Here is a 12,341-nt window from a genome sequence, read left to right as displayed (position 1 = left end):
AGTATGTCATGATGCACACGTATATATGTGTTATGTTTAGTTATTCATTTGAAATTGATCTTATATATATATAATTTGTCGTTTACTAACTGTGTTTTGCTTGCTTTTCAGAGAGTCGATTTAATATGATTGATTGAATAATGATTTTTGACGTTTTATTAAAATGATCATTTCATAGTAAAACACCATTTTAAAATCTCTGGGAAGCAAATTAGCCTTCTAATTGTTAGTACACAATACCGCTTAAAAGAGAAAATATTAATAATCGAGAATTTGGAACAGCTTACCTTACAGTACCTCATTTATACCATTAGATTGTCAATCAGTTTCTCAGGGTAAACTAATGTCAATTCGTTGTCCATACAACACCAGCATACGAATACAAGATGTTTGGAGGAATGGGTTCTCTGACTGTCCAGCTTACAAATTTACTCATCGCATCAACCATTACCGAGATTATAGAAGGTGTAATGGGAAACAGAACTGCGACGTTTCTTCTGACGAGAAAACAAGTATTTAGTTTTACTGTGAAGGTCAGTATGTCATGATACACACGTATATATGTGTTATGTTTAGTTATTCATTTGAAATTGATCTTATATATATATATATATAATTTGTCGTTTACTAACTGTGTTTTGCTTGCTTTTCAGAGAGTCGATTTAATATGATTTATTGAATAATGATTTTTGACGTTTTATTAAAATGATCATTCCACAGTAAAACACCATTTTAAAATCTCTGGGAAGTAAATTAGCCTTCTAATTGTTAGAACTTTCTACATGAATACCTTCATTATTCTCGCACCACGAAAATTTTAACAGAATTGGTTCGAGAATAATGAAGTTATTCCATTTAAAAAAAAACCTATCGATATTCTGGTTTTGAATATCGTCAGGCTAATTTTGGAAGAATTCATGATTGTGTGGAAATTGACAAAAATGATCACAAATAATGAAAATAAGTTAGCTCAGTAATCAATATTTAAGTGAAAAAACGTAAATGAGCCCAAAGGGTATCATTATTTTTGTTATTTCATACACGAACGAATAAGATACACAAAATATCATAACATGGTAAAATCAAAACTGAAATGATTTTTTTTTTATCTTATTGTACTTGATAAGCAAGGTAAGAATAGGGACGATAACGAACACCTGTTTCTTTTCTATGTTGGTTTTGTCCGTGTGTTGTCTTAGCTTTCGACCATCGCAGACCTAAGTCATAATTATTTCGTTTCAAATTTAGGACTGAGTTAAATTTATTCAGCACACTACCTGGCTGACATAATATTATGAAAAAAAACATTTCTAGGCTTTCAAAGATTTTATAAAAAAATCTGATATACAAATAACTAAAACTTTATTCCTCCTAACACACAAATATTAAATTCAGATCACATATTTCAAATTTTATATGTTTTGTAAAATTTTGCATCGAACCATATCCATAGCTAGGTTGAATTGATAACATTGTATAAAACCACACGTAGCTTTCCTGATGATACAAATATTTTGCATAGATGAAGACGCGTACCCTATCGACGCAAGTTGTCTATTTCCGTTTGGAGCTCATGCGATTTCCTGGGTTTTAGTTAGTTACCCTGATTTATCTTCTTAATTGCTTTACACGAGATTGAAACATCTGTAAACTACTGTTGGGCAATATTGTCACCATCGCGTCGGAATTTTCAGCTAGTGGACAGTGCTGTCGCCGAGGATTCAACTAGCCCTGTAGCTTGGAAATGATCCTTGAACAGTCTTCCGATTCATCTTTGCACTACAACAAAATAACTTTCCGATAAATTAGATACACTTGAAAAATTTCAACATTGTTTCATTTATAAATGTTATCGTAAAAATGTAAAACCTGTTGCACACTCATTACTAATACCTGTTTTCAAAGTTACCTGACCACCAAATGTTAATAACAATACACGTAGTCATGATGGTATGAACTTTTCTCATATTGTGTACTTTATTGGTTGTACTTTTTGTTGAATGATTTTGGTGAAACACAGGATAGACTTAACGAAAGAATGAATGCTCACCAGTCGAATGCTTATGATCTTGAAAACAATGTTTTTGTCAATACACACTTTAAAAAGCCTGACCATCCAATCGTCAGGGTTATAAAGAAAATAGATACTAAAAAAACCAACCCCATATTGAGTACACAATACCGCTTAAAAAGAGAAAATATTAATAATCGAGAATTTGGAACAGCTTACCTTACAGAGGCAAAGACACAGTTGATGGTGTAGGTAATTTGTCTACTCCCAGGTGTAGTGATATCAGCAAATTAGAATTATTTAACACGTCTAATCGACACAAAAGGAGTCAAGGTCATCGAAAATATACACCATATGGAGATGTCACCGTATCTATAGGTGGTTTGTTATATTCTGTTAAAAATCCTTTAGTAAATTCACTGTATTTGAACTAAATCATTTTCTATACCATTATCAAACTCAATTGATTATTTCAAAAGTCCAACAACAATTCCATTATTGCTTCAAATTTTGTTGAATACAGAATGGTTGGTTGCAATGAGTATGGACATTGATAATCACAGGCTATTCAAACCAGAATAAAGGTTTAGATGCTATCAATATTAGCAATATTTTCCACCAAAAATATGGGCAGAAAACTATACCTGATTACGTCAAAAATACAACTACACCTTCATTTCATTAACCTACACCAAACCTACTGCATTCACGATTTTCAACCACAACCTTTACCTCAAGTATGTACAATCAACACCTCTCGATTACTCTTGTTCATCGGCTCCATGTCCTCTTATTACTGAAAATCTTGCTATCGCAAATGTCGTAAACAATGAAATTTGACAGTTGTTAGTCGAAGGCCCAAAATATCGTATTATCTTGCCTATCAACTATGTGTTTGCCACTTAGCCGATACAAAGTGTACCAAAAAGATTTATACATTTCTTCTTTATCAATGTTGCCGAATTGCTTACTAGTATTAAGTGGTAAAGATGAATTCATCCTTTCGAAGTTATTACAGACGCTATCACGAGATCGTTGATCATTATGGAATATATATCTGTCACAAAACTTTACATCAGAAAATGTAGAAATTTCTGAGGTCATAGGACAATTTCAAATATATTGCTTGCAATTGAAAGCAAGAATACTAATAACACAGGGTTACAAATATGAATGGGTGACTGTAAGTACTTGTTTTGATTGGAAATAAATAGAAAGCATTGACACCAAAATTGAAATGATAAAAGAAATGTTACACATATGCATCACCTTCAATTACTTCCAGAAAAAAAGCAAACTAAATTTAAGTCACATGAAAATTAAAAAAAACCTGATTTAACATGGAAAATCTGACCAAAACTAATGCATTATGATACCTCAGATACTTATGTTTTCTGGCTTTGAAATGTACAACAGGCATGTCCCATGTGAATGTTAATTCAAGATGGCTCTACAGTGGTATATAGACACACTGCTGTTACTATTTCAGATCCTTTACCTGTCGAAGCACCTCTTTTTGTAACAGAAAAACAGAACAAAAAATATCTAAATATTTTACACTAAAATTAAACTTATATAAAACAACAACAAGTTAGGATGTTTAGCTGCAATAAGAATACTGCAATGTTCTTATACTTTACCTCACATCATGATTTAATCAAAGTTTCTTTTATCACATAAAAATGTTTCACAGGTTTCCTGTTATTTGAAATACAAACAGCAGTAACTTAAATGCATCTTAATATTTTTTTACTTATTCTAAACAAAACATTTAAATGCACATCTGAAAAAGTTATGAAGCAATTCTTTCAAATTAATTTCCATACAAACATTTTAGTATAAATCTCTTTTTCTCCTCGGGGTGAGACCTCACCGAACGAGATTTACCACCGAACTTTTATAAAGGTACATTCAAATTCATTTGTCAAAGACAACTGACAACGTCATGGCAAAAGACGAAGAACAACGTAAAGACAAACAAAAGTCTACGAAACACAACATCGAAAACTGAAGACTGAGCGACAAACCCTTCTACAAATTGTGGGTGATCGCAGATGATCTGGATAGGTAAGTAGATCCTGCTCCACATGTGAGACCCGTTTTCTAAATTTAAAAATTAAAGTGTATAAACCATGCAGTTTTCAAAGTTCTTTAATGAGTTAGTATTAGTTATACGTACAGTATACAATAAATAGTTTGAACATGCGTATTTATTAGTACTATATTTTATACTTTGATATATTGTATGTGTGAAGGCGTGTTGCGTGTTGCATAGAAAATAAATGTGTATTTTAAGGGAAAACAAGTAAATTGCTTTGTAGATTCATGAAGAGACAAAAGAGTGCACATGAGAGGCCCTTAGCAAAAGACCATTCCCTTGAGTTACTGTTTCTCAGCGCAAAATGTGAGATGGAGACCTTTAACATGTATCAAAAGCACACATGTCCTCCACATGAACATGATGTAGCAAAAACGCTCACTTACCTTCAAATTTATGGCGGCCCTTAATACTGCATTGCAACGGAATTCCTTGAAAGTTCACACATTCTTATTTACAGTTTGATATATTATTATATTACCCCATACGAACAATATATATGTACAAATTCATAGGATTTCTAGAGAATAATAGCATGGTTTTTGCAGTTCATTCGGTTCTCTCTCTTTTTGTTTGTAACCTTGATTACCCTTTTTTTATCGATGTACCAGACTTTAACATCGGTTAACTACTGTTGTCGTACTCAAATATGCATGAAATATTTGCCATTAAAATGTTAATTGATAAACCTTTTAAATACGTTTTCTAGAATGTGTTTTACCTACTGATGTTTGAAATTCCATTTTATGTAGCAATTGCAATATTTCAGCTTTACCAGTTTCAAACAACACTTGTCCGATTTGCCTTCTAGATGAAAAATGCTTAACGATAAAGGAAGACAGTACCAAATTAATCAGTTGTTGAAATGAAAACATGATAGATATTTCCAAAGCTTGGATTGACATATCCAATTGCAAAAGAGCTAACCTAATCGCTGGAAATGCTCCAAACAAGACAACGGATATATTTAGTATTTGTAATGGAAAATCTAAATGTGATATAAAATATTACACAGGGAAAAACGGGAATAATCAACTAAAAATAATTTACAAATGTAAAGGTACACGTGAATAACAACAGTGACATATTGTACATTTGAGTTTCAGTTTATACTTTTCATCTTTCATGTTTTTCTTCCATCAATGCTAACTCTAAATGTTTTTTTATCTATTGCTATGTATGTTAGATTTTAGAGACAAAGAATGAGATAATGTTATCAATTGACTAAACAACTGCAATCAAAATGATGTACTTAGGGCTAATTATAGTGTTTATAACTAATGATAATTGGATATCGCTTGATATCAACTCGAGTGATTTAATTTCAATATTATAATAATAATAAACGAATCAAGCGATATCCAATCTCATGAGTTATAAAACATATTTCTCTTATGGTAACCATTCTTATTGTGTTCAATAAAAAAAATCCGCAAATCATTGATATAGTCTTTTGCACATACCAATATGACGTCATATGTCATATTCCGGCGTCAAACTTTCAATGTACTTTTTTTACGCTTCAAAATGTAATAAATATGACACAAAGAAGATTGTCAGATGAAAAGTGTGAGTCTTTTGTAAATTATTCAAGAAATCGCATATAACCTTTTCCATGGACGAAGTGTACATTGTCTTAACCTTTGAAGATGGTCAATGACCTACCGAATGGCCAATCGGAATGTCGGAATATCGTCTCACGATGCTGTATACGCCAATCAAATTAAAGCATTTTCGTATTACACTCTGTTATTCGAGAAATATCTCTTCATGCATAGATAACAGACCACAACCATTAGATAATATTCATTTATATTTAACAAAAAATAAAACAGATTTTAAAGAATCAAATTCAATAGTAAGTATGTCTGTTAGAAAAATGTTAGGACAACATATACATTTTTAGGAGCGAAAAACATACAGGTGAAAATAAGTGTATTAATGATTTTAAACATACAAGATACCTTTTTATCCAATTTTGCATTTGCCCTTACATCAAACCAGTATTTAAAATAGAAAAACTGATTCATTCAGGAAATATATTTTTAAGGCATACAGTTCCAGTAGGAAATACCGTTAATAATCAAACGAAGAAAAAAAAATTTAAGAGTCTTTCACAGACAGGTTTTAACAAAACAAATCATTATCTGAATTGCATATTGTCAACGACGGATTCGTTATCATACACAAATTATATTACAGGAGTCGCCAAAAATATGGCATGGCACAACAGACGACACTAATTACTAACACCTGCCTTTTACAAAAATCACAGACATACAATCACAAACAAATACAAAAATACATCACTTTGTAAAGGCATACAAAGTATTGAGGTTAAAACAGTCTAACATGCGCACACATCTCCCCTTTGAATAATTTTACTAGTACCAGTCATGAATTGAAAACTTAGTATGAAAGGACAGTTTCTCTTTTAAGTACGATCAATATAGCCAATACGTATTTTGGTCCGTTAAGTTTGAAGGGCATTCACGGCAAATGTAAATAATTTATTGGTCTATTTGACTCATAGCTGTAGTTTAACGTATATGTGTTTTCTCCGATTGTTGACAACTTTCTTTGTTTACCTATATTCCATACTGTTTAAATTTGTCGTCTGATTGTTAACCAATTAAAACACAATACTCACTTGGTTACCAAATAAACTGAACAGCAATGAGCTTGAAGAGGCAAACTCAACGAGATAAACACCAAAAGACATCTAAAGCCTGTGGAAGTCACAGAACGATCTTAAAAATAGAAAAATATTTTTACAATATACCAATGTCTTATTTGAGTACCTTGTCATAAAATTATATAAGTTTTTCCATGATATACAGATTATTTTAGATTATCATTTTACATCAGTTATATAATATACATAAGGTAGTAATAATCCAAAATAGTTTTAAACTGCATATTCGTCGTCAGGTGGTGCCATTGCAGGGGGAGTTGTAGTTGCAATATTACTAGCATTTCTTCCGGTTGGAGGTCTGTTGTACAGGTACAGTTTATTTATAATAAATCACTTGTTTACCAAACAAAAAAAAAAAAAAAAACAAAAAAATGGTTTAAAGTAGTGCTTTAATTCTTAGACTAGTAAAACTTTTAAAGTAACCGTTTGATCTGAACAACATATTTTTTTCAAATATTGCTGTGAAAATGTAGACATTAATATATATTCAAGCTTTGAAAAGTGATAAAAATGAGTAAAGCATCTTTAAAAATTTAGGAGAGAATTAAACCTGACATCCATCATTTGTCCATAGCCATACGTCGAAAAACATAATTTCAAAAAGCAAAATAACGCAAAACAAACACCACATTACATAAAACTTTCCCCATCTAAACTGGTGGTATTTTCACACGAGTACATTGAATAAAATTACTTGAACAGCAAAACTTACCACTTTGCAATTTTTTACTCTGCTGTGTTGTCAAACGTCACAGTCTCTCAAATTGTTCTGGATAAAAATAAAAGGACTGTAACTTAAATACCATTGAGACAGTTAAATTTTAAAAAAATTTAACAATACTTTTAGATATTTGGATGATATACTGGCTCTCAATAATGACGACTTCAGTACAGATGGGTGCGGTCCGAACCTGTACAAAAGTTAACTTTGAGCAGACTTGTTGACTGCTTTTCAAGTTAACTTTGGAAATTTTAAGCAGACAAGCAAGTTAACTTTGTCGTTGGTAGACCAGACCTACGGTCTGCTTTTTAGGACTGCTGCAGACCTATTGACAGGTCTGCTCCAGACCAGACCTGTGGACAAGTCTGCTTTTGACCAGTCCTGAGTTAACTTATATCAATAGCGGACCTGTTTCCTAGGTAACTTTTTCGGCAGACATAAAAACAGTCCTAGGACCAAGTCCGTTTTTCAAGTTAACTAGATTGTGGTCCTAGGACTGGTCAGAGCAGTCCTAAATCCTGTCACAGGTTAACTTTGACCAGTCCAAATGACTGGTTATCAAGTTAATTTGCTCTACAGGTTAGGACTGCACCTATCTGTATGTATACTAAAGAAATTTATCCTGTTGAACTTACTTTAGATAAAACTAATACTAACAATGACCACTGTCCTTTCCTCGATCTTGATATCTTTATCATTAACGGGAAGCTTAATACAAAAATTTATGATAAAAGAGATGATTTTTCAATTCCTATCGTTAATTATTCATTTTTAGATGGTGACGTTCCCTTGTCACCATCTTATGGTGTTTATATATCTCAACTTGTACGATTCGTTCGTGTATGTAACAACGTATTAGATTTTAGCGAGAGAAATTTATGTATTACTGAAAAAATATTACACCAGGATTTTCGATATCATAAACTAGTCAAAACATTTACTAAATTTTATCATCGGTATAAGGACATCATTCGTAAATATAACTCAACATGCAGATAATTTATACGTTCGGGTATTTCACATCCAATCTTTTATGGTAATATTCTTTACAAAGCACAAAAATGTCAGTATTCACCTCAAAAGCTAACAAAACCTTTAAACAGACTTATTAAGAAGGGATATAGTTACGATACTGTTGTCAGGTCATTAAAGATTGCATATTTTGGCTTTGATATTAATTCACTTATAGGGTCTTTGCAGCGGAATTAAACACATTTATTCTAAAACCAGTTGTTGGCATGACACGGGTTATGTTCTTCTCATATATTTTATGACGGTATAATACTAAACCCCTAACAGCAGGAGGGATTGTGCCTGATATTCATATGAGGAAGACATAATCTTTCAATCAGTTTAATTGAGGTCTGGAGCTGGCATGTCAGTAACTGCTAGTAGTGTGTTGTTATTTATGTATTATTGTCATTTTGTTTATTTTCATTTGTTTCCTATTCTGACATCGGACTCGGACTTCTTTTATACTGAGTTTTACTGTACGTACTGTTGTACGTTTGTTTTTTCTACATTAGCTAGAGGTATAGGGGGAGGGTTGAGATCTCAAAAAAATATATTTAAATCGCCGCATTTTTTGCTCCTGTCCCAAGTCAGGAGCCTCTGACCTTTGTAAGTCTTATATCATTTTTCATTTAAGTTTCCTGTGTATAATTTGGAGTTTAGTATGACGTCCATTATCACTGAACTAGTAAACATATTTGTTTAGGGGCCAGTTGAAGGACGCCTTCGGGTGCGGGAGTTTCTCGCTGCATTGAAGACCCATTGGTGGCCTTCGGCTGTTGTCTGCTTTATTGTCGGGCTGTTGTCTTTTTGACACTTTTCCCATTTCCATTCTCAATTTTAAACTAAAAAACAAAGAAAATAGAAAATACAGCAAGAGGGCAATCAATCGATTTCATTGATAACAAGCCTACCTCGTTAATACGGTAAAGCAAGCTCAAAGTTGTCACATGTCAGAAACCACGTCTCAGTACATTTAAGGCTAACAGATTACTTAACCGTATTTGGCAAAACCTTTCTGATTGTAGGTGGCTAATGCTCCTAAACTTCGTACTTTATGTTTCCTTTTTAACATTATTTATTCGAGCGTCACTGATGTGTCTTTTGAAGATAAAACGTGGGTCTTGCGTACCAGATTTTAATCCTGGTATCTATGATGAGTTTATTATATTCGTAATTGGGCGGTATATCGGTTTTTTACAAACTGTTGTTTGCATTTAGAACTCTTTGAACTACATCCGCATACCATGTAGCTGAACAATTATATATGATAATTCTCACTTCCTGAAATCAAATCAATTAAATATTTGTAAAATATATAGATAATCGTAAAGAATGTACATAAAAACAAAATCTCAGATTTTTTCACTGTATGTTGTAAAAAAATTAAAGTTAAAAATCTCATTGCATATACATTCAATTTAACATTATATAATCTAACAAAATCAATCGAATAGTTTCAAAAATGTTTAAATTAAATTGGCCTTTGAAATATTAGTCAGTTCTTTGAATTGCATATCTATCTGTAAACAAAACGGTTTTTCCAGTACAAAAATGTATAATACGATATGGGACACCGTGCTATTTTTCAAGCTACAAGATGTGCAAAATTGCCCACTTTTGCTAGATTATTCCTGAAAAAACACTTTCTTATGTGAATAGAAAGAAATCTATCAAAATAATTTTGAAACAAAATATGAAAAGATAGGTTTTATAATATGCTTTTAGAAAATAACAGTAAAAAATGATGGTAATGAATTTGGTTTCTTGCTACAAGTTAAATATTTAAAATTCACTAACATTCCTTTATATATTTTTACTACAAGATTTGCAAAATTGTCCCGAACAAAATTAAATATTTGGTATTTGTAAAACAGTCTTATTAATAAAATAAATCACTTATTTGTCTTTTTTAAATAAACATCCTTACACATTGATTGCCCTTCTGTCTCACAATTTGCAGATTTATATAAACCAGATTGTGTACTACTATTTTACGATTCAACATGGCGATATAAGCTAACCTAACTTAAGTTTGATATATAAATATATTTTTATTCTGCCGTGTGACGCCGTCCTGAAACACACGCTTAATTTATCTTGGACGTTATTTTCACTATCGATAATACTAAAATAACAACCCACTAATATGTTCATATCATTTAAAAAAAAAACATTTTCACCACTGACATATACTCATAGTACTCATTAGACAAAGTTATGTGGAAAGATTTTTTAGAGAATTCTTACCTCAAGATGAGAAAATGCACATATTTCTCCACTTATTAACGAACATTATGTTTAAAACCCGTAGATACTTTTTTCAATGAGCAAGTGCAGGCTTACGAATTCTAGATGCAAACACAATTTCATAAAAATCCGCCAACAGGTGTTCAACTTGTTGACAAAATTTCTATTCTTTACTGTTGGATCATATAGTGTCGTATGCTTTCCTACTAAGGTTCGTCTGTATATGACTATTAGATGACACTTGTATATACTATCGGCTTACATTCAATTTTACAGAAGACGACACAATGATTCCATCAAATGCCCACGAAAAATGTTTGTTACCCGGTCAAACCCATCATATGAACCAGACGTAGATGTAGGAAAATTGATAATCATAAGAAATATTTGAAAGGTTCTTTATATACTGTGCATGTTGAATCAGAAAAAGATCAGGATATTGTGAGAACAACGTATGATTATGTTAACACAGATAACATAACATATGACTATGCAATATACATATTTTCTTAAACGTGACACCTATGAAAATATGCAACAAGGAATTGAAGGCAAATAGCAATCGGAGAAGATGGACTCTAATACGTATTCACATTTGCGAGACACTTGTATTGATTTCGATGATAAAACGTATGATCATGCAATAGATTGCAGAATTCAAGACATTTCAGAGGACGATTACTATGTGTCAGAAAGTCAAAGGTCAGACGATGATTATAACGTTTCTGGAAATCATAACCGTGCTAATCATACAGACATATCTGATACAGTTTACAATTAAGTCTCATACAAACATTGAAAAAAAGGAATTCCTAGTAACTGCAATTTATAAGATAACAAATTTACCTTAGTTGATTAATTGCTTAATGTTTTCTTCTGCTTAATATGTCTGAAATGTATGTCACAAGATTTTTTTTTATTTCAAACATATTCTACTAGGGGTATTATTACTAAATGATCACTTCAGTTCATTGATTAAAATAAATGTATATAGTTACAATGTAATATTAATAAAGTTTCCCATGATAAGTTCTGCTGAATTTAAATCAGATACTGTAGGTACAATACCAAGGACTATTTAAACAAATACTAAACTAATTAAAAGTGAAAAAATGTATTAACGTCTGGAAAGTACCTTGTATCTGACAAATACTGATTTTTTTCTAGAATATAAAAGTAGCTGCAAATCGATATCCATTGAACGTGTTTCAACAGATTGTCGGCATTCCTATGGGAACGAACTGTGCGCCTCATCTTGCCGTCCTCTTCTTATTTTCATATGAGTCGGAGTTCCTTTCTCACACTTGTCAAAGTCAACAAGATCAAAGAAGCCAGATCATTCAATTTCACATTCATATAGTGATGATGTTCTTTCCAATAACAATCCAATATTTTCTGATTGGGTTCCATTTATATATCCTCCAGAACTAGAAATTAAAGAAACAATAGCGACGGCTTCCCCCGCCTCATTTTTAGACTTATACTTCGAATTCGGTCATCGCAGTACCATATCATATGACAAACGAGACGATTTTAATTTTGAAATAATCAATTT

This window comes from Mytilus californianus, unplaced genomic scaffold, assembly GCF_021869535.1.
Source record: "Mytilus californianus isolate M0D057914Y unplaced genomic scaffold, xbMytCali1.0.p SCAF_12, whole genome shotgun sequence".
NCBI lineage: Eukaryota > Metazoa > Mollusca > Bivalvia > Mytilida > Mytilidae > Mytilus > Mytilus californianus.
Note: the sequence above shows the minus strand (reverse complement) of the source record.